We start from the raw sequence: 20,014 nt of genomic DNA on the forward strand, positions 1-20,014 counted from the left end.
TTATAAAAAGCCCACTTCCCTACTTCTTCAACAGCTTTTTAAAATTATGTAATTTTTTCGCGAAGGGCTCAAATAGTTTTGCTGGTAGGTCGCTCCAGTCCCTTGTGGTCCTATTCAAGAAGGAGAACTGCTTTGCATTTGTCCTTTGTGATTGGCGCTTTATCTTGAACTGGTGATCATTTTGTCCAACAAAAGTGGGTTTTGAAATGTCCTTCCCAAATTCTTTCCATGCTTTTTCCCCACTCATTATTCTAAACATGTCACATAGCCTGCTTCTATTCCTCCAAATTGTAATAATTTTAATTTTGCACCTCTGCATGGTGCCATCTATGTCAATGTTTGATCAAACATGGAGTGGTAGCTAGCAAACATGCTTGTAATTACACTTTTATGTCATTACTTAAAATAATAATTAAAAAATTTGAGGTAGGCACTATAAGTTGAAATAATATGTTCTGGAAAAATGTACTCCTGTGGATGGGGTTAATGCAGCTGTCTTTCTGCAAATGCTGTTAGGACTCAGATTTTCACCTTTGAATACTAGAGTGTAACGATTACTCGGAGTAGCTGTGGAGTAGTTTACAAGTAAAAACTACTTTCGAAAAATATCGATGACAAGTAAAAATTACTAAAGAGTTAATCGTTAGCAGCAATTCATTTATATTTACTTTGATACATCACTGTTTGTGGGACAACTCATGGTCAGATGGAGATATTTAGAAGACATTTAGCGGGCCTATCTCCTGGAACTGGATTACATACGGCAGTTTAGGTTGTAATGGTTCCCTATGCGATCTCATCGTGATGTAGAATGTAAACTAGGTATATAAAGGCAATCCATGTTCTCATAGTATATCACTGGTTACTGTTCATTAACGTGTAACACCACCGAAGCTATTAACATAACAAAATCAGTTGTTTAAGCACAAATGTTAATTAACGTTTAACACAACAGTGACAATTTACGCAACGGTAATTTGATTACTATTATTATGCTGCATCACATCACTATTTATGTAATAGTACTATCAAAAAGCCCTAACAGTTTTCAACGGAAGAGAATAGTGATTCAAAGTTCTTTCATTACAAGTGGAGTTCAATCGGTTTGGCCACAGTCACGTAGCGGAGTTTGATTTGTAGCGCTCCATGTCTAGATCACCCATGCACAGTGGATTCGTTGCTAGGGAAACACGTTGGCTCCGACGACAAAAACTCATTCACTAGCTCTGAACCTCAAGCTTTACAAGCCCAATGCGACGCCCTCCGCATGTGCAAGTTGAAACCTCTAACTGAAAACTATGAATATTGTCATCGTCTATCTCATTGGTTGAGTGTAAAGGGGCGTGTCTTTCCACTTACATGTCCGGAGTCTTCACATCGTGAGAATCAAAATGTGTGTCATTGCTTCCAATGAATTCATTTATTTACCCACATAATTAATTACTACAGGATTAATTAAGGGGTATCCATCGCACAGCTGGAAGAATTTTCTGTTATAACTGCAAGTGTAACATTTTTACTTAAAATAGGAAGAAATGTTTCCTTGTAAATGGTGTTTTTTCACGTGCTGAGCAACAAATTTTATATTTTTCTGCTGAATTACTGTACGGTTAGATAAATAAAAGATTTTTCAACGAGTATGCACGAAAACGGTCAATTTCATTTGTTAGTGGTGCCTGTGGACGTAAAATGTTGGACGAATACTCTAGGAACAAGGGGCGCCGACGGTGCTGCCCTCCCTCGGCAGGGAGCGTAAGTGGAATTTGGGTCCAGAGCCATTCTCCGTCCCCGCCCACCTCTTCTTGTGCCCGTTGCCCTTAGTTACGACGCCGTTAGGAACGGGAAGAAATCGCCTCTCAGAAGTGCTCCCATCTGGTGGTAGTCCTCCCAAGGAAGGAATTCCCCACCTCGGCAATAGAAATTTCATTCGGGTTCAAAATTTTTAAGCCCCCCAGCTAATCCTGTGGACGTTTGAACAGCCCCATTCCGCCCTAATGGCGAGGGTTGTTTTATTTCCTTCTTTGTTCCACTCTGGCCTCCCCTCGGGTCATTCTGGGAAATGGGATAAATACAGCATCTTCCTCTTCCCATTGCACCTTCCTTTGTGTTTAAATGTTTACTGCGCCTCCGTGGATTCCAAGAATTCCTTCGATCCAAAATATTTACCTCAAATGCCATTTCCTGATTTGTAAAAAGACAGAGCACGTTATAAATGTTGACGTTTACCGGAAAAAAGCTGAGGAAATAGATTTATCTGCTGTATATTCTATTATAGACAACCTTTAAGCGTAAATTAAGCCTTAAGCATCGGTTATTGATCTGACTACCCTTAAAATATTCAATCGTACCCCATGAATTGAGACAAAATGAGCTCTGTTGTTACATTTTTTATTACAATACGGTATTGATTGCAAAACTTACTGCGTGCATACTTTTGTTAATAACGTCTTTCATCTAATTGAATAACCGTCCTAAGATCCTCCGTCCTGGATCAATTACGCAATTTTTCTTAAGTTTTAACGAGTGCTGTTTTATGTTAGGACAATAAGGCCATTCACTCGGACCGTATGTCCCAATTGTCCAAATTCGACAGATGGAAAGGAAAGATGAGTTGTGAAGAAAAAACATCCTTCCCCGTTCCTTTATTCTCTTGTAAGTTCTCTATAAGACAACGCGAAAGCGACCGCCCGTTTGGCATGAGCTGGTGACGTCATTTGGGCTTTAATTTATTTACTCGCTCCAGAAGAACCTTTCACTGTGGGGAGGAATCGCTCTCGGGGAAATTAATCGCAAGGAAACAAGCGAGTGCTGTGAAAGTGTTGATGAGAATGCTTTGGTGCATAATGGGGAAAACAAGAAGAGAGAGGATTAGGAATAAGATGATGATGGAGGAGACTGTAGGAGTGACTGTTGAGATCCCGAGGGAGATGCAGGAGAGAAAGATGAAATAGTTCGGCCATGTTTTGAGAAGTAGTATGTGGGGAGCAGGATTCGAAATTTGCAGATAGAAGGGAAGAGAAGTAGGGGAAGATCTAAGAGAAGATGGAGGACTGTGTTGAGAATGATTTGAGGGAGAAGGGTTTGACTGAAAGCGATGGATGTCGCTATGATGATGTTAGGAGCAGCGACCCCTATCGGGAATTACTGCAGAGAATGACGAAGATGCAAGCGATAAAATCCGAGGATTAGCTGAGAAGCGATGACCTGCTTGGGATGGCTCGTGACCAGGGCCGTATTTACTGGTAGGCAAAATAGGCGGTGCCAAGGGACGTCGCAGTCCAAGGGGCGCCTTCAGGGGTGGCATTTCATTCAGTTACAGCAGTACTTACGTAATGTATTATTTTTGTAGTTACTCATCTTTTTTGTTATGAATGAATTAAGGCTAGGCATTATTTTTGGAAAGGTTATTCATAAATTGTTTTAGTTGCATAAAATTTGAACTGTTTCATGTAGTTTTACTCCAAGCTGTTTCTCTTTACTTGAATGTTTTCCCTGCGTAAAAATTCAAGCATAAACTTTTGCTTTCAGCCATATAACTGTTTATTGCTTTTTTCAGAACCTTAACTCGTACAAGTGGCTATGCCTTATCATTAAAATCGGGGGGTGCTCAAGTGAGGAGGGGCGCTCAATGGAGAGGTTCCTATAGCGTAACTTTGGATAAATCCGGCCTGCTCGTGACATCATCGCCTTGTGTGCATACGGGTTACAGCCGTCCATTTTTATCCAAGAATAGCCCGAGGAAGTACGGATTGAACGTCAGAGAAAAACGCGGCTCTTTATTTTTCAAACCCAATCACTATCGATAATTGAAGATAATTTATGAACGCGACCATTGCTTGCAATCAAGCGTCTTCCCTTCTCTATAAAGCCTCTTTTGATTTAAGGGCTGCTCTCCGTCTCCTCCGTCTTCCTTCCCGTTAAGTGACCGGTCGTGGAAAAGAGAAAAAATCGCCCCCGTGGTCCATTCTGAGGTGTGACAAATGACTTCGTCCCTTGACTACTTAATCGAATCCGAGAAATGCCGCAATGCTAAGTAGCCCCCGACGAGCCTTTCCTTTTTGGTAATGACCCGGGAATTACTATCTGCCGCCACCGAAGGGGCAGTAGGCGCGCCTCCGTTGATGTCCCCGGGCGTCAAAAGCAATTATTCCCGCCGAGGTGTGGGACTCACGCATGCACTGGCTGTGTCGCCGCCGCCCTTCCCATCCATTTCGAACAACGTACCAATATTTCCACTGCACAAACGCTCAAGAATCGACCGCCGAATCAAATCCGCTTATCTACTGTCGGCGTCGAAATGATGCGCCGCTGTACTTAGCAAATTTATATCTGGACTTCAGTGCATGTCATAATAATGAATACTACGTCATTTTAAAGGAAATTTTATTCTCAATTCTGATTCATTTTTTGTTTTATGAAAAATTCAAAAATGTAAACACGCGCGTGCAATAAATGACTCCGCGCACCGTAAAATTAGCCGTTTTGTCAACTTCATGAACTTTGTAACTTAACCTAGGTAAAACTACTATTGTGGAAGATGAATGTCGTAGACGTAGTATTTATCCCTGGGTTGAGTTACAAAGCTCATGAAGTTGACAAAACGGCTAAATTTATGGTGCGCGTAATCATTTTTTGCACGCGCGTCTTGATTTTTGAATTTTTCATTGAACAAAAAATAAATCAGAAAGGAAAATTAGCATTGTGTGTGATCGAAATTGTATTAGCGTAAAAGTTTTCGTCCGCGAAGGTCCGTAGTCATGTGTATCGTTTTCTTTTAATCCGTAATTTTTTCAGCTCGAAAGTGAATTGTGAAAGGTGAAATCTATGGATGAAAAATATAATTTATGAAGATAAATATGGAATGTAGAAATAAGCTTCGGAAAAGACATCGAGATAGTCTAGGAGCGACTCAATTTCAGCACAGGACGTGCGGCGTTTTATTGCCATTTCTTTGAAGAGTCATGGATGGCATTCACTATGCGTTCATGTTTATCTCACCTGAGCCGTTCATCTAACATTTCTATGAGCATGTAATTTTATTTTTCTTTGACTGTTCTCTTCAGACCTGTCTTTGAGGCGTTCATAATTCAGTTCATTCGGACGCGTCATCAGATTCCCTCCTGCTCGTCGCTGGAAGACTTGAATTATTCGCAGTCCTGTATTAATGTGGTCAGAATTTATGAAGCCGAAAGAGAAAGCTGCGGGAAGGGAAGCGAAACGATGGTCATAATTTCCTATAGAATATTTCCTAGAGAGCTCTACAGCCATTATCTGCTAGAGTAAGAAATGGACAGCGGGTTGGAAAATAGAAATTAAAAAGTGTTGCTTAACTTACTGAGGCAGTGTCATCGTATCCGTGATGTCTCGAAGATGAGGATGAGGACTTCAGGAGTGAAGGAACTGAGGTGTAATGTTTTATGTAAGTAAATGGTGCACAAAAGACTATGCCCATAAAAAGATTTTATTTAAATATATATATGAGTGTATTGAAATGAAATGCAGTTAATCTATTTTACATAATAATCATTATGGAAAAGTGCAAATAAATTTCAATTCAATATTTCGAACTTCCGCTATGTAACTACTGAATCGGTTGAACTTATATGATTGGACGCCTGACAACTTGCTGGATGTACTCCTTCCTTATCTCTTTGCTTTGTCTTCTCTTCTTCGTCATGCTCTGACTGAATCTTTCTATCTTGCCACTTAAAATCCGTTTTTATCCTGAGATTCTTGACGAGATTTGAAAAATAATCTTGAAACCCTACTACTTTACGGCTCCGAGGTAAACTGTAAATGAGAATGAAGTGATATTATCTGCCTTTGAACGCATATTATGTCTATAGCTCTCGAATGGATTGATTCATGTCAAAGGTTTATTAAACATGTATATTTTGTTTTTATTATAATTTGGTAATTTATGGAAGGGATTATCTCGACCTGAAGAGTGAAATAAAATCAATGAAAGTTTTTTTCATCCATGATAGGATTTTATAGTCAGATGTTAAAGTTTTACTTAGCGGAGTAAGCTTAAAATACTTACTTAAAGTAAAATTTAAAATACAGAATATCACAAATCGGTTAAAAAACTACTCGACTTTTCATCATTCCTTTCCTAGGGGCTGGATGGAAGATGGGACTCTCTAGTCCCAATCTCGCCCAATAAAGACGTTTATTATTATTATTTTTCTTCCTGTTCGACAATAAAATTAGGGCTTTAATAAGAGCTAACGACCGTGCTGCGCCCGCTCCCAGTGGGCTTCCCCCGCTCTTTTCAATGCAGGTCCGCAAAGGGATAGGCGCGTTTCTAATTTTAAAATGTAAAAAAGGCAGGGTATTATGTACAAATTTAATTGGAATGTTCGTGTACAAATTGAAGTCAGAGGACCTCTTTACACACAACATTGGAAGTAATTACACTATCCTATGTTAAACGAACATGATGACTCATACTTACGTATCAACAAGAGACTTGAATGTGGAATCAGCCGCATTTTGATTAAAGTTATTTATTGTAAAAGTTATTTAAAGAATGCAAGATATTGTTGCAAATGAACACATGTCAGTTTGTGAGCCGTTAACGTCAGGAATATTTACAGTTTTTTTGTTTTTTTTTTGTTTTTTTTTAATTATTTAAAAACCAATTTTAGGAAACAATAGCAATATTTAGGAAGTAAGATATGCCGTCGCATGTTCTCTGATAAATTCTGTGGTATTTTTTATTTCTGTGTGGCATTTTGGTACCTCATTTGTAGAGTTTGGCTGCGTATGATTTGAGAAAAAGTATCTATACATTTGAAATAATATAAAAGATTCCATGCTTTTTTATATCTTGTAGCAAGTTTTAAAAACGTGAGTTATTTATTCAGGTTTATCATCAATTTGTTACGTTAAGCGATGAGCTTTAAGTTTTCATTTGAATCCCCTTCGCATATTACGGAGAATGATATTGCTCGGAAGGCAATTTCCAAGCCCTTGATAATGTTTTCGTCGTCAAAACTCTTAGCGGCTTTTTGAGAGTACCATTCACACTTCTTCGAGACCCTTTTGCGACTTGAAATCGGTGGAGGGATTTTGAGAGAATATTTTATGAACAAGCGATATGAGTGTGGATGCGTACGTACACAGATGAAATGAGACATGGTCCTTTCGTTTTCAATTGACCGAGAGAGGTCGTAAAGTTTCGTCTATACCCTCTCACGCAAGGAAATTTCGGTGGGGAGGACGTTAATATGCGCCCTCCACTGGACAATTCCATTGCCTTGCGAGGAATCCAATGCCATTTTATGCCTTCGCCACCCACACTGGTCCTGATCATAGTGGTTTCTATTATGGACGGAATAAGAAATGGGGAATTCCGAACGATTGTCTGAGTTCTGAGTGAGTCCGTGCGCGCATGACGATAGCCCTCTCCCTTCCCTTCCTTACTCGTCTAATATTCCCTCGCCGATGATAATAATAATAATAATAATAATAATCATAACTCACCGACAAAACCATGTACTAAAATGCACCAGATGTCCTATTAATTAATAAAACTGGAAAACAGCAAGCATGGAAAATATTTCAATAAAATTAACTCCACGGAAAAGTCCACGGGGAGATACAATCATAAGATCCAAGCGTGTAGGAGTGGAATTTTTCCATATTGAAATCAACACTTGATATTTTCTACGATTATGAAGTTATACTCCATAATAAAAGAAATAGAAGTTTAAATTAGTGGAAAATTGAAACTGTTTATTTCAATATCCTCGGAGAAAGAAAATAGCCTAATATAAAAATTATGCGGATGAAATAAAAGTTATATGGAGATTATTCTATGTTAGCATTAACCCGATAGGGATCTATGGAGAGGGAGTAATGCCACATACATTGAAAAAAGAAATTGGGAAGTTGGGAAAGAAAAAAATAATGACCTCCTTCGGGCAAAAAGCAGTTTTACTACAAACTTGCCACATTGTGAGGAAATTCCCGAGCCAATAAAAATCGGGCAATGTGTGGTGAATTCTCTTTTTTGCGTGTTAAGCCTAATCCAATTCCAATTATTGAATTGGTGAAACGTTTCCCGCTTGGGCAAGCAAGCTGAGATATGTGATAAATGGAATAATATTGATTACTAAAAGACAAACTCACAGAATGCATTGCTACGAAAGCGTTATGGCAGACAAAAATATTCCAGGCAACTGACGAGGTATAGCCTTTGTTGATAAAGAAAACAGGAAAAATTAAGGGGCATAGCAATCTCGAACAGCCAAAATCTACAAAAGTTCACCTAATTAAACTCTATAGTATCTAGGATAGATTCGGAAGAATACAGGGAGGAAAAACCTCGGGGAAGTGAAAGGACAAGCTTGGGATAGTGAGATGTGGAGAGCTACAGTATTATACTACTGCTTAGGGTCACAATACTATTCACGTATGTAAATGCTTACGGCGAGATAGAGTAGAATATTAAATTAATTAAAGACAATTGAAATAAAACATGAAAATTGCATAAAATACATGGATACCTACTTACAAAAAATGTTGGAAGAGCCCAAACCGGCGATCTTGCCCCGGGTAATTTTATGAGTTGTGAGTTTTTAGTTTTTTAAGCCCTTTAGAAGAGTCATATGATCAATATTAGAACCCTGATGACTCGAATCTCGATATCTGGACACTCCGGGGAAAATAGACAAGCCTGACGCATTTGTTCCTCACACCCATTACGAATTTTGGAGGGGGCTCGGGCCCCCTCAGGCCCCATTGAGTCGGCGCCACTGATAAAATACAAATAATAGAATTGAATTGAAAGAATATGGTGATAAATTGAATTACGATCATGCGAAATATGATCTTATGCTGTCAGAGCGAAACATTTCAAGAAAACGTGACAGTAGAAATGTGCCTATAGTGGGAAAACCAAAGGATTTGGTCTCTTATATCCTTTTCGCAAAATATTCACAGCAGGAAACCCACCGCCACTAGACGGCGAGAGAGTGTAGGGTTCCTTCTGAGGTCAATTGTCGGCCCTTGACCGTTTCTCCCAGACATCACACCCCCCTTCTGCTGCGAGATAACCACCTAGTAAGAAGTCAGCCGTCGCGGTTATGAAAAATTCTTGCATATTTTTGCAGCTTATGGCATTTATTGGACCCAGGGCAGAATCATGTGACATCTCTCACGCATCCTTGCCTCGACGTTCTTCGTATGCCGAGACAATTGAATTGTGGGGACGAAAAAGAAGATTGGTCCCTGTGTCCAGAAAAATGTATGCCTCATTTTTTCCTCAAGGAATGGAAGACTTCCTAGAATAAATTTCCTATTGTAAGACAGAGGGTTTTTGCATAACTGTCACTCATTTTGCTTTAGTCGCTATTTACTTCGTAGATGGTTATCATGAATAGTTGAAATGAAAATAGGAATGCAGCCCACTTGAAATTTGACAAGAAGTTATCTTGTTTCTACCTTTAAGAGAAATTCAATGTCTGCCCAAAACAATGGCGAAAATACCATAGCAAGACTATATATTTGTCTATAATGGTTGAACACGTTCCACCCAGTAGCGTAGCCAGGAATTTCGTTCCGGGGGGTCCAAAACCAGGGGAGGGTACTAAGTAATGGGTTTTAATCTAATTTTACACTTTTCATAATCGAAAAAACTTCATTTGTTAAAGAAATATTTTTTAAATTCATTATTTTTCGATATTTTATTTTATGAAGGAAAATGATTGTTTTTTTATATTTGGGGGTCTGAACCCCCCGGACCTCCCCCTGTCTACGCCACTGGTTCCACCGCAGATATTCGTGAATTCATGCATTGAAATTCGATTGTATCTTGTTGTAAGTTATCTTTTTCTACCGCCGAATGTGATTCAGTCGTCGCCCAAAATACAATGGCAAAGAGATTCTATTAAAGAGTAAATATCGCCTACCAATAATGGAATAGACTTCTCCGTGAATTTATGCGCGGGGCAGCAGTCGGTGAAATTGCTCGCATTGATTGGCATGCCATTATTTTCTCCACTCAATCCGATCATGATGTTGATTTCATGGCGGATGGTGGAAGGGCGAGGCGGTTGGGAGTGTTCCTATTGGGTGCGGTGCATGTGGGCGTGGTGGTTGGGTGGGTGCGGCACTTTTTCTTTTCCCTGCACTGCTCGCTCCACACAAGTTGCCACATCCGCCCAACACACTCTCTCCTCAAATCCTCCGTTACTCGTAAACAAAAAGTATTTCTTGACGGAATTAGCACTGATGTTGTAAAAGTTACATCAGGTGTTTCACAAGGAAGCGTAATCGGCCCCCTTTTGTTCATTATGCACATTAATGATCTCTGCTCCCGCATTAGCAGTAAAATACGTTTATTTGCTGTCGACGCTGTCATCAATCGCGAAATTAGTGATCACTCTGACTATGAAATACTATCATCTGACTTAAACAACGTTCATTTGTGGAGGCAAGAGTGGGGACTCGAACTTAATCTGAGCAAATTATTGGCGGTACATTTCTTGCGGAATTCGTCCAACTCTAACCATGTTTATGCAGTGGATGGTAATAACATAAAGGCAACAGTCGAAGTGAAGTACCTGGGAGTTACGATAACGTCGAAGCTCACGTGGGGAACACACATAAAGAATATTTGCGGCATTGCCCTGAAGAAATTAGAATTCGTCAAGCGTATTGTGGGAAGATTTTCGGATGAGAAAGTAAAAGAAAGGTGCTATTTCGCTCTCGTCCGACCGCACCTTGAATTGCAGCGAGCGTATGGGATCCGGTGCAGAAAGACTTCAGCTGTAAACGGCTGGTGTCCTAAAACCCCCTGCCACACGCCTTTTAGGCGGCTTACGGGGTATAATGTAGATGTAGATGTACTCACGAGCAGAAATCGCTGTGATTGGACCAGTGCTTGAATTCATTGCCCTATGATCAGTTGGTCCTTACGTCATGATCACTACGGTTACAACGTGCCGAATGCGACAGTATATCTACATCTACATACTACCCCACGAGGAGGCTCAACAGGTTCGTGGCGGAGGATGTTAGGGCCCGTATTCATAGTCGCGTCTTGAGCATTTGCTTGATGAAGATCGCCTCAAGCACGATCTTATTCGCTATTTCCGTTTCATAGTCGCTAAACAAGACGGTCTCAAGTCATTGTTGAATGAGACGAGCTTGATCAAGCTCGCCTTGTAATAAGGCGAGCTTGTCCGCTTTCATAGTCGCGCCTTATTGTAAACAAGCAAATGCTCAAGCGCGCCTGTATTCATAGTCGTCAAAGGTCGTCTTGTTTATCAAATAAGACAACGAATAAGATCGCCTTCGTCAAGTCGACGTCGACCCCGTCTTGAGCAAATGCTCATTCAAGTTTGTGTTACGTTATCCGCTGGAATCCGGACAAATTACAGTTTTCTGACGTTTTTACTCGAATTTTATTACTAATTATGGAAATTATTAGTATTTTGCTTCGAAATTCGACGAGTTATGAAGTGTTTCGAAGAATAGATTAGGCTGTAAGGTATGGAAAGGAGTGGTGAATATATTCCTAAAAAGAAGGTTTAAGGACGTAAAATTGTGGCTGATTCGTATCCTGCGTGTTATGCCGTAAATTCTAATGTAATCTGTGCCAACTTCTCTGACGACTTGATTCACTTCATTGCTGTCACAAAATGGGAAGTGGACAACCGGTAAAGTGTGTAAAACATTGTTTTTCATTGCAAGGAGAGGATACCTCGCCTTATATGCTTCAGTAATTACATTTCGAATATCAATGAGTCTTATTTGACGTGGATTACGTGTTCGAGTGGAATATTTCATAGATAAAGCGGTGTCTGAAAGTGCGAGTAACATACCGTTACCTACAGTTCGCGATTGTGCTCCTGTGCAAACCTTTTGTGGCATAAATTGTTCCATTTTAATTGTTTTACACATTATTAACCTTGTCATTATGCGTATCTGATTATCCATGACAGTAATATACTCTTCAGAGAGTACCTAACGTTTAAAACAAAGTCATTGTACTGGAGTGCTTGTCAATCAGTTATGAAATATTTTGTTCCTTTTGAAAAGAAATATATCCTTTAGTTGCACTGTGTAATTCCTGTTCTTCCAGTTATTTCTAACTTCTCCAATTAGTGGAATGCATATCTGTTCCTACCAACATGTATTTTGTGGATCTTCGAGAGTGCAATAAGAATGAAATAGGCATACATTTTGAAATAAAGTTAATAGCTGCTGCTTTGAAGACTGCTGTAAAACAGTCTTCGATGGGACCATTGTGGCAGTGTATAAGTTGTGGTATTTTAGTTGTATTATGATGAATTATTTTGTGCTCTAAAAAGGTGACAATTTTTTTAAATGCTGTTCGAATATCAAATTAAGCTACAGCTTGAGATTGGCCTAAGCTTTTAATATGTGCTTACTTTTTGCTGCTGTCTAATTTAAGAGAGCCTATAAGAGTACCTTGTATAGCACATCTTTTGAGTACAAGTGATTGAGTAAGTGACGATAAACGAATTATCCCTGCCGATACTTACTTCCCTTGCCAACATAGAGAAGGTACAGCTATATTACCTATTTGAGCTAATAGTAAAATATCTTCATTTCATGCTACCAGTATGGGGTCTTTCGTTTAACAAATTTGCCATGTTTGCATTTTCTTTTCATCCACTATCACTTAAATGCCAATGTTGAAAAATATGCTCTCAATAATGAACATATTTCTATAATTAGAGGAACCAACTAGTAAGTATTGCCTCTGGTGTTTGGATTACTATACCATAAATGTGAGTGATACTCGATAAGTATTATGTAAGTATAAGATATGATTGTTTTTAAGTCAATTTACACATTGGAGTAGGCCTACTCCAATACCGGTACTTCCCCTAAGTATATTTCACAATCAGTGCTGAGTATTTACCTCTCTGTTTTTGTTAAAGAATCAATTGTGGTTAATTGTTCCATAAAGTTCCTTCAGGGCTGTGGTTCTTAACCTACCTAGGGCCATAATACTAAAATACTTTTCTTGCTGCCATGACCTCCATATAAAAAGCATGGAATTGTATGCATTGCTACTTTTATTGTGTTTATTATCATTGTAATTTTAAATATTTTTTCGTGACGGTTTCCGAAAACCCTTGTGAAAGGGTCAGTCCACGTCACAAGTGGTCATAACCGACAGGTTGGAAACCTATTCAATAAAAGAAGAGCTCTTAGAATGCAATTTACTGAAAGTAAAATCCAAACTGATTTCCAGGAAATGGTTTGGTATGATGTCAGGCTCCCATTAAATCATTTATTCCTGCAAAGTTGTCAGAAAAGGAGGTTTTCATGAAAATGATATTCTTCAAATCTTTGATGTTATTACAAATGTTTAATATTATTATATTTTTAGAAGCAATGTAACACAATGACACAATTGCTGTTGTACATAACAAAATAATTCTAACACAATACAATCAATGTAACACATAAAACAATATTACAATCAACGAAACACATAGCACAGTAACACATCTGGGATAATGAAAGAAGCAACAAAAATTCATTATTCATTCTTTTGCATTAGTTTCCTATAGCACCCTCTTTTCAAAGATAACTCTGATTTAGCGAAGCTTTTTTCCTCCCTCTGTTCTTGATGATGCAGGAGCTGTAATAAAGTTATTTACTTAGGAAAATTTACTCAGTTTTATAATTGGGGAACTATCACTAAGGGTTATATTTATTACTTGTGTGGTATGTCAGGTGGAAACTGCATATTCTAATTTATAAGAATCAATCTTGTGATCAACAAAAACACTATCATTTTAATCTCTTATATAAAACTGATGAGGTAATTTCATTTAAAGCTCATCATGGCCTCTAAAATCAGGATATGAAAAAAAAGATTAGTTATTTAGGCACTTCGGAAGTCATTGAGTTACATTCCAAAAAATTTATAATACTAAGGTATCCATAGATATGATTATAGTAATAGTGTTGTTTCTGTGGTTTTTCAATGCTTTATTTTTCATTCATTCTAATGAGTGAACCTAATCATTCAAATTTTCATTGCATTTATTTGCTGCCTTATGAAGAACCTGATTGAATGAAAGAATTCAGAAGTTGAATTCTTTACACCTGAATATGTATATTGACAGCAGGGGCTGTTTGAGAAGCTGGTCCAAGGTGTGGAATATTATTGAAATGAACAGAGTCCTGGTTTTTTTTCCTGAGACCACATAATGTAGGTGGAGTGTAACTTAATGTAGATTTTACATTGGAATCACCTCAGATAGTGTGTTGCACTTTAATTGGAATGCCTGTAGAGAGTAGGTACTCGAGTACAGGAAACCAATATAACTTCATAACGCTTCTAAATACATCATATTTAAGTTAAATAGATTAGAATCTTATTTGGAGTCATATTGGCAATGCTGCTAACTATAGCCTTATTTTTTCTTTGTGGAAAGAGTGTTTGGCATTTGGAAGAAGAGGTTTCCATGCCTTTCAAAGAGTGTTTCCACAAAACTTCTCTGGTCAGCAAGTGTCTTTGTAACCTGTGCTGTGCTGCACAACTTGAGCCTAATATTCCATAATGTTCTTGTAGAAGATGATTATAGAGAAGATTAAGTGGTTACAGTTGATTCACTGACTTGCATCCAGGAGATGGTTTTGCTATACGACAAGCATTAATTGATCAAATCTTCCTTTAATTTGTGAGAAAAGAATTATCCCTTAAAAGCATAAATTATATCATTAATTTATTCTTGTTTGCAGTTAAAATTTGTAAATGTGTATTTAAGTAATCACCGTCAAAACCATTCCTAATTTTGGATTCATTAACAGATAATGCATGTACCTCAGTGAAATATTGTGCATTAGTTTGTTTATTGTGTTTTGGTTAATGAATAAGAGCTGATGGACACCAACCTCGATACCTACTGACTTCACCAGCCTAAAGGTTATGTATTTGTCTTACAAGCTCACAGCTCATTTTTTATATTTCTCTTTCTGATATACATCTAATCAAAGCCATCTCCACACTGGAATGAACCCATGATGAAACATATGATGTTTAGGGCAATCAATGCGGCAGTTAGGGTGTCGTAGGGTGAAGTTATCCAAAAATTAAAGGTTTACCCATTGTACCAAACAATGCCTGCTTTGCACAGCTGACAGAAGTACTATGTAATTAAAATATATGTTCACCTATGATAAAATCAATCCACCCACGTTGATCTAATGATGCCTCACCACACTGTGTCTCATGCATGACCACCTCCACTTCATTTGTATGTACAATTAATGAATGAAGCAAATAAATTGTTATATTTAATAATGTAAACAAGTTTAACATCTCTCCCTACTTATAACAGTGATTGAAGTTTATTTAGCTATATTTTAGATTTTGTAATTCAATAAAATACTTGATAATGGTAGGTACATGATACTTAATTGATTCTTGCCTTGTGTGCATTTGCAAAAGGAGAAGTATGAAACTATAAAATTTTATATCTTTCAATTTACATACTTGAGGTGCCATAAAATAATTTTAAAATAGAATTTAAAATGTAACTACAAATAAATAGCATGTATATCCATCATTAATACCCATCCCTTAAGCATATACCTCACCTGGGGATATTACTTCAATGTTTTCACCTATTTCTTGTGATATGAGGTCTGCTTTTTCTATTAAATAAGAAATAATTACATTAAAAGAATGTTGATATGACTTTCATAATTAAAATGCTTCCAAAAAAATGAAAAATTAATTGGCACAGCAATGTAAGGTTGACCATCAGTAGCCATAATATCTGCAGTTTAATTATTCCAAGGATACCGAATGCCTGTTAATCAACTATGAGGAACAGTGATAAAAAGCCACTAATATAACATGAAATATTTCCGAAAGCCCTATAGTTACATCGGTTTGTTTAATCTTCATAATTTTTAAATCGTATTTTGTTTATCTATTTTAAGTCTCAGCTATACTTTATTTTTATTTCACATCTATTTACATCTAAATTGAAATATTATCCGCAAGCATGCATGCACATTCTTTAAGGAATAAATTTTCATTGACATATTTTATAACTATTTATGCAACACAAAATATTTACCTGCAATTTTATCAGGAGGCATATTGGAATTAAAAAGTATCGGGGTTCTATCCATCAAATCCGGAACAATATTTTGTACCTCTGGATCAATTTCCGGGGATTTAGGTGGCCTGCCTCCGCCAGTTTTCATACGATTTTGCTTTTCCTTGGTCGATGCACTCCTTTTGTTTTATGTTAGACCACCATGTTTTGAGTTAGGCCTCCGATCGCTGCAACATAATAATTACCTCTTATATATTATTGCTGCAAAGGCCATTGAAATGAATGACTTTTCGTGCACTCACATTTTACCGGTAAAGTAAATGAACACACAGGTATTCCATACTGTAAAATTATAAAATGTTAACCTACCTCTCGCGTTATGACAGACGACGTGTGCTACATCTGCGTTATTTGTCACCAAACATCTTCTTTTCGACGAAGTGTTGCCATATCTCCTCTTTTATCTTCTTTTTTTTACATTTGCAAGTATATCCAGGGATACTTTCCTTTCCATTGGAGTATTATGTCGATATTTATTAGACGCGGATGCCGTGATCGGGCTTCCGTGAATGTTATTAAAGTCACTCGAATTTACCGCGGTAGTGTGGCGCTGGTTGTCAAGTAAACAAATGTAACGAGGTCGGTGATTGGTCGATCAAATAAGCATTTGCTTGAGCATTTGCTTGACGAAGCTCGCCTTGTTTCAAATAAGGCCAGCTTGATCAAGACCAGCTTCGTCAAGACGAGCTTATTTGTTGACTATGAAAGCGGCAACCAAATAAGCTCGCCTTGACCAATAAGGCGGTCTTCATGAAGACGGTCTCAAGTAAACAATCAAGACGCGACTATGAATACGGCCCTAGGACACCAGCTGTAAACAAATAAAAATGAAGTTCTCCAGTGCGGTTCCACCTAGCAGGGGCGTAACTTAGGAATATGCTTTGGGTGGGGGAATGGGATCGCCTGGAGTGGCGACCCCCCCCCCCCAGGGCAGGGTCCGGAAAAAGTTTTGAAAAATGTCATACCCGGAAACACAGTTTGCGTAATTTTGGCGCTTAAAATTTAACTTTAAGCAGATGTAATTATTGAATGTCAACACTAAACAATAGTTTTCAATATTTTTTTAATTTCTCCGAGGCTTTGGGGGGGATCAATCCCCTCATCCCCCCATAGTTACGCCACTGCCCCCTAGTGTTTTTTAAAGTCCTTTGTAGTTAGGGGGAAAAACGAATTTCCATTTATATCCGTTCGGCAGAAGCTCTCTCGTAATTTATCGTTTTGGTCGTCTAAATTTAGCCACGGAGCAGATGAAAATATATTTCATATTCTCAAGAGCGATTTCGTTTCAGAATCAGAGATCTAAAACATCCCATTGAATTTCTAGTTGACGAAGTCCATATCACTGACTTACCCAGTGACATGGAATTTGGATCTGGATATACTTTAAATCACCGAAGATGTTGTCATGTTCCGCGTTTCATTCGAAATATTAGGGGGGTTAAAAGTGGAGCAAAGTTTTCTTTATTTTTATAAATAATTGTATTTCTAACGTTAAGTATTTTTCGTATTCTTAGCGGCTAAATTTAGCCTTAAGTTGCTCCCGGAGAGATCTCTAACCTCACCCATCCAAACCAACATTCGGACTGAATCGCTTGAGTGAGTCAGTGATATGGACTTCGTCAACCAGCATTTCAATGGTATATTCTAGATCCCCGAGTTCATAAAGGAATCGCTCGTGAGTGTATCACGCGTCATGTCGGTCTGGAGGCTGGTGGAAAGAGGCCATTATGTGAGGGATATTGTGGAGGGCAAGGCATTTCCATTTTTGGTCGCGGAGTGGTGGGGATGGCGATTGTTGGCGTGAGGGATGGAGAGAGAGGCGTAAAAAATGAGTGGGCTCTGGAAATTTGGTTCCTCAAGGTAAAAGGGGCAGTTCCTCTCCTCTATTCGGTGGTGGTCCCTGCCCTGTGGTAGGCATTCGAAAAAGAGGAGAAGGCTCTTTTCCCCGCCTGCCTGCGCTTTCTGCAGTCCGTAAGAGTTGGGGCGAAGACGACGTGAAATTACAGGTTTGTTGAGAGACGAGGGCAGGTGGTGTGGGAGTTCGCTCCGTTCATTTCGGGCTTTCCCTTGCGCCGCCGTTGTCATGGACGGCCGTCGTCGTATCTTAACGGCAGCGTCCATCTTTCCTCGTGCGGTCTTCTTCTCTTCAAAAGCGAAACCAGTCAAGAGAGAGCTCGCTGTTCTTTTTTTCATCATGTCGTCGAGCCGAAATCCATTGTGTGAGTCACCCAAGGTGTCATGTTCCGGGGTTTCATTCAAAATATTCCGGGGGTGTGGGAGGGGTGAAAAACATTCTAGGGGTCTATACGGCTCTTACGGCAGACCTCGCTTGTAGTGCTCGGGCAGTCTTAGTTTTCCCTTAGTTGTGTGGTGACAAGGTAATCGTTTTCCTTCCGTTGTGAGACCTTTAGCAAAAGTATCTTAGAATTTTCTAAATATTTACCCCCAAAATTATTTGTATATTTTTATGTTAACAGAATGTATGGATAGAGCGAATACTTAACCGGGAGGGAATGTTGAAAATGGTGTTAGAGGGTAGAATGCTAGGGAAATGAGGGAGGGGAAGGAAAAGAATAGGATTTGTAGATAGATTGAAAGGGAGTGGGCCTTACAGTGAATTGAAGAAGGTAGCGCTGAAAGGAAAGGGAGGCTCCCAGATCACTTCTTTAGTACTCCATGGAAACCTACCTTAATCGGTAGAATACTGTAATAATAACTGAATGCTAACAGCTTTTTTCTAAAATACGAATGTTTATTGTTGGGTGGCATTAATGTTATTGAAGGAGACTTCGTATAATTTATATCAATCTTTTACACCCGTCATAAGTGAATTCCCAATAAAGCTATGATACTATTAATAATTCTAAATATTATCATGAAATTGTTCTGGAAATAAAACTGTTCCAAATTTAACTATTCGCACACGAGAAAAAATACTATTTTTGACCAAAACTCGAAAACAAAGTTCTAATCCAGTGTCCATAATTTTTCACGTGATTTCCAAATTCCAAAAACAAAATTCATCCTCTCTCTCTTTCAAATTATCCAAATTCTCTGCAAACTGAAGTCACCTTGCTGCTATTTCTAGGAATCTGATGTCTCTGAGCATGATTCCATTCGAAGTAAACCTGTAATAATTTGGCCAACGGCGAAGAAACCCTTATTTTTCTTAATTTCCGGTCCGTGGACATTTTTTAATCGAAACCTTTCGCTTCATTTTGTCCCCGGGTCAGTGTTCCCACGCCTCGCGCTCTGTGGGTCCCTCCCCAGGGGAGAGAGTTTCACATTGCATGTGTGTTAGTGCTTGTCTTGCCACCAGTTTTCCTCCTTTCAAAGAAGCAAGGGGTCTCTAGTCGTTGGCGGCGGCGGCCCTTAAGGCCTCTCCAGTTACAAACCGCATCCGTGGAAATGGCTCGTAATGGGGGCGGGAAAAAGAAACGAGGGTGTTTTCATGGCAGAAGGTATATAAACGATGTGTTTTGTGGGGGTGCAGGTGGGCTTGGAGAGGGCTAGAGCAGGGCGTGGATAGCTAGATGAGGGGTGAAACGCGAGAACCCAAGCCTAAGGCGCGCACCACCTTCCTATCCTTCCGTTTACACTTCTATTATTTGCCGAAGGAGGGCAACTGAATCGTCGACCCTTGTTTTCTGGAGAGTTTGTCCCATATGTTGATATATGAACGTATTAACTTTATAAACGTATACTTCTTATAACTCTAAAGCTCATATTAAAAAAAAAACAGAAATTCTGTCGAAAAATGGTCTCAATCAAAAGAAAAGAGATGCACATTTGACTTCAGTTCAACCAAATGAGTCCCAGATTATTTTCGAATTATAAGCATACAGAATGTTTAGAAGATCTTAGTTGGAGATTTAAATTATTTTACT

General features: G+C 38.7%; 1 protein-coding gene and 1 long non-coding RNA gene across 3 annotated transcripts in view; one reads left to right on the forward strand and one right to left on the reverse strand.

Moving 5' to 3' along the window:
• Positions 1 to 20,014, forward strand: part of LOC124161507 (netrin receptor UNC5B) — a 794,019-nt gene that overhangs the window by 304,330 nt on the left and 469,675 nt on the right. The gene's annotated exons all lie outside the window — the stretch shown is intronic.
• LOC124161508 lies at positions 13,227 to 16,922 on the reverse strand. The gene is made up of 4 exons (XR_006865369.1): positions 16,437 to 16,922; positions 16,086 to 16,294; positions 15,598 to 15,654; positions 13,227 to 13,630 (listed from the first exon to the last, which is right to left on the reverse strand). It is a non-coding gene; the product is annotated as an uncharacterized LOC124161508 (long non-coding RNA).

This window comes from Ischnura elegans, chromosome 6 (genome assembly GCF_921293095.1).
Source record: "Ischnura elegans chromosome 6, ioIscEleg1.1, whole genome shotgun sequence".
Lineage (NCBI taxonomy): Eukaryota > Metazoa > Arthropoda > Insecta > Odonata > Coenagrionidae > Ischnura > Ischnura elegans.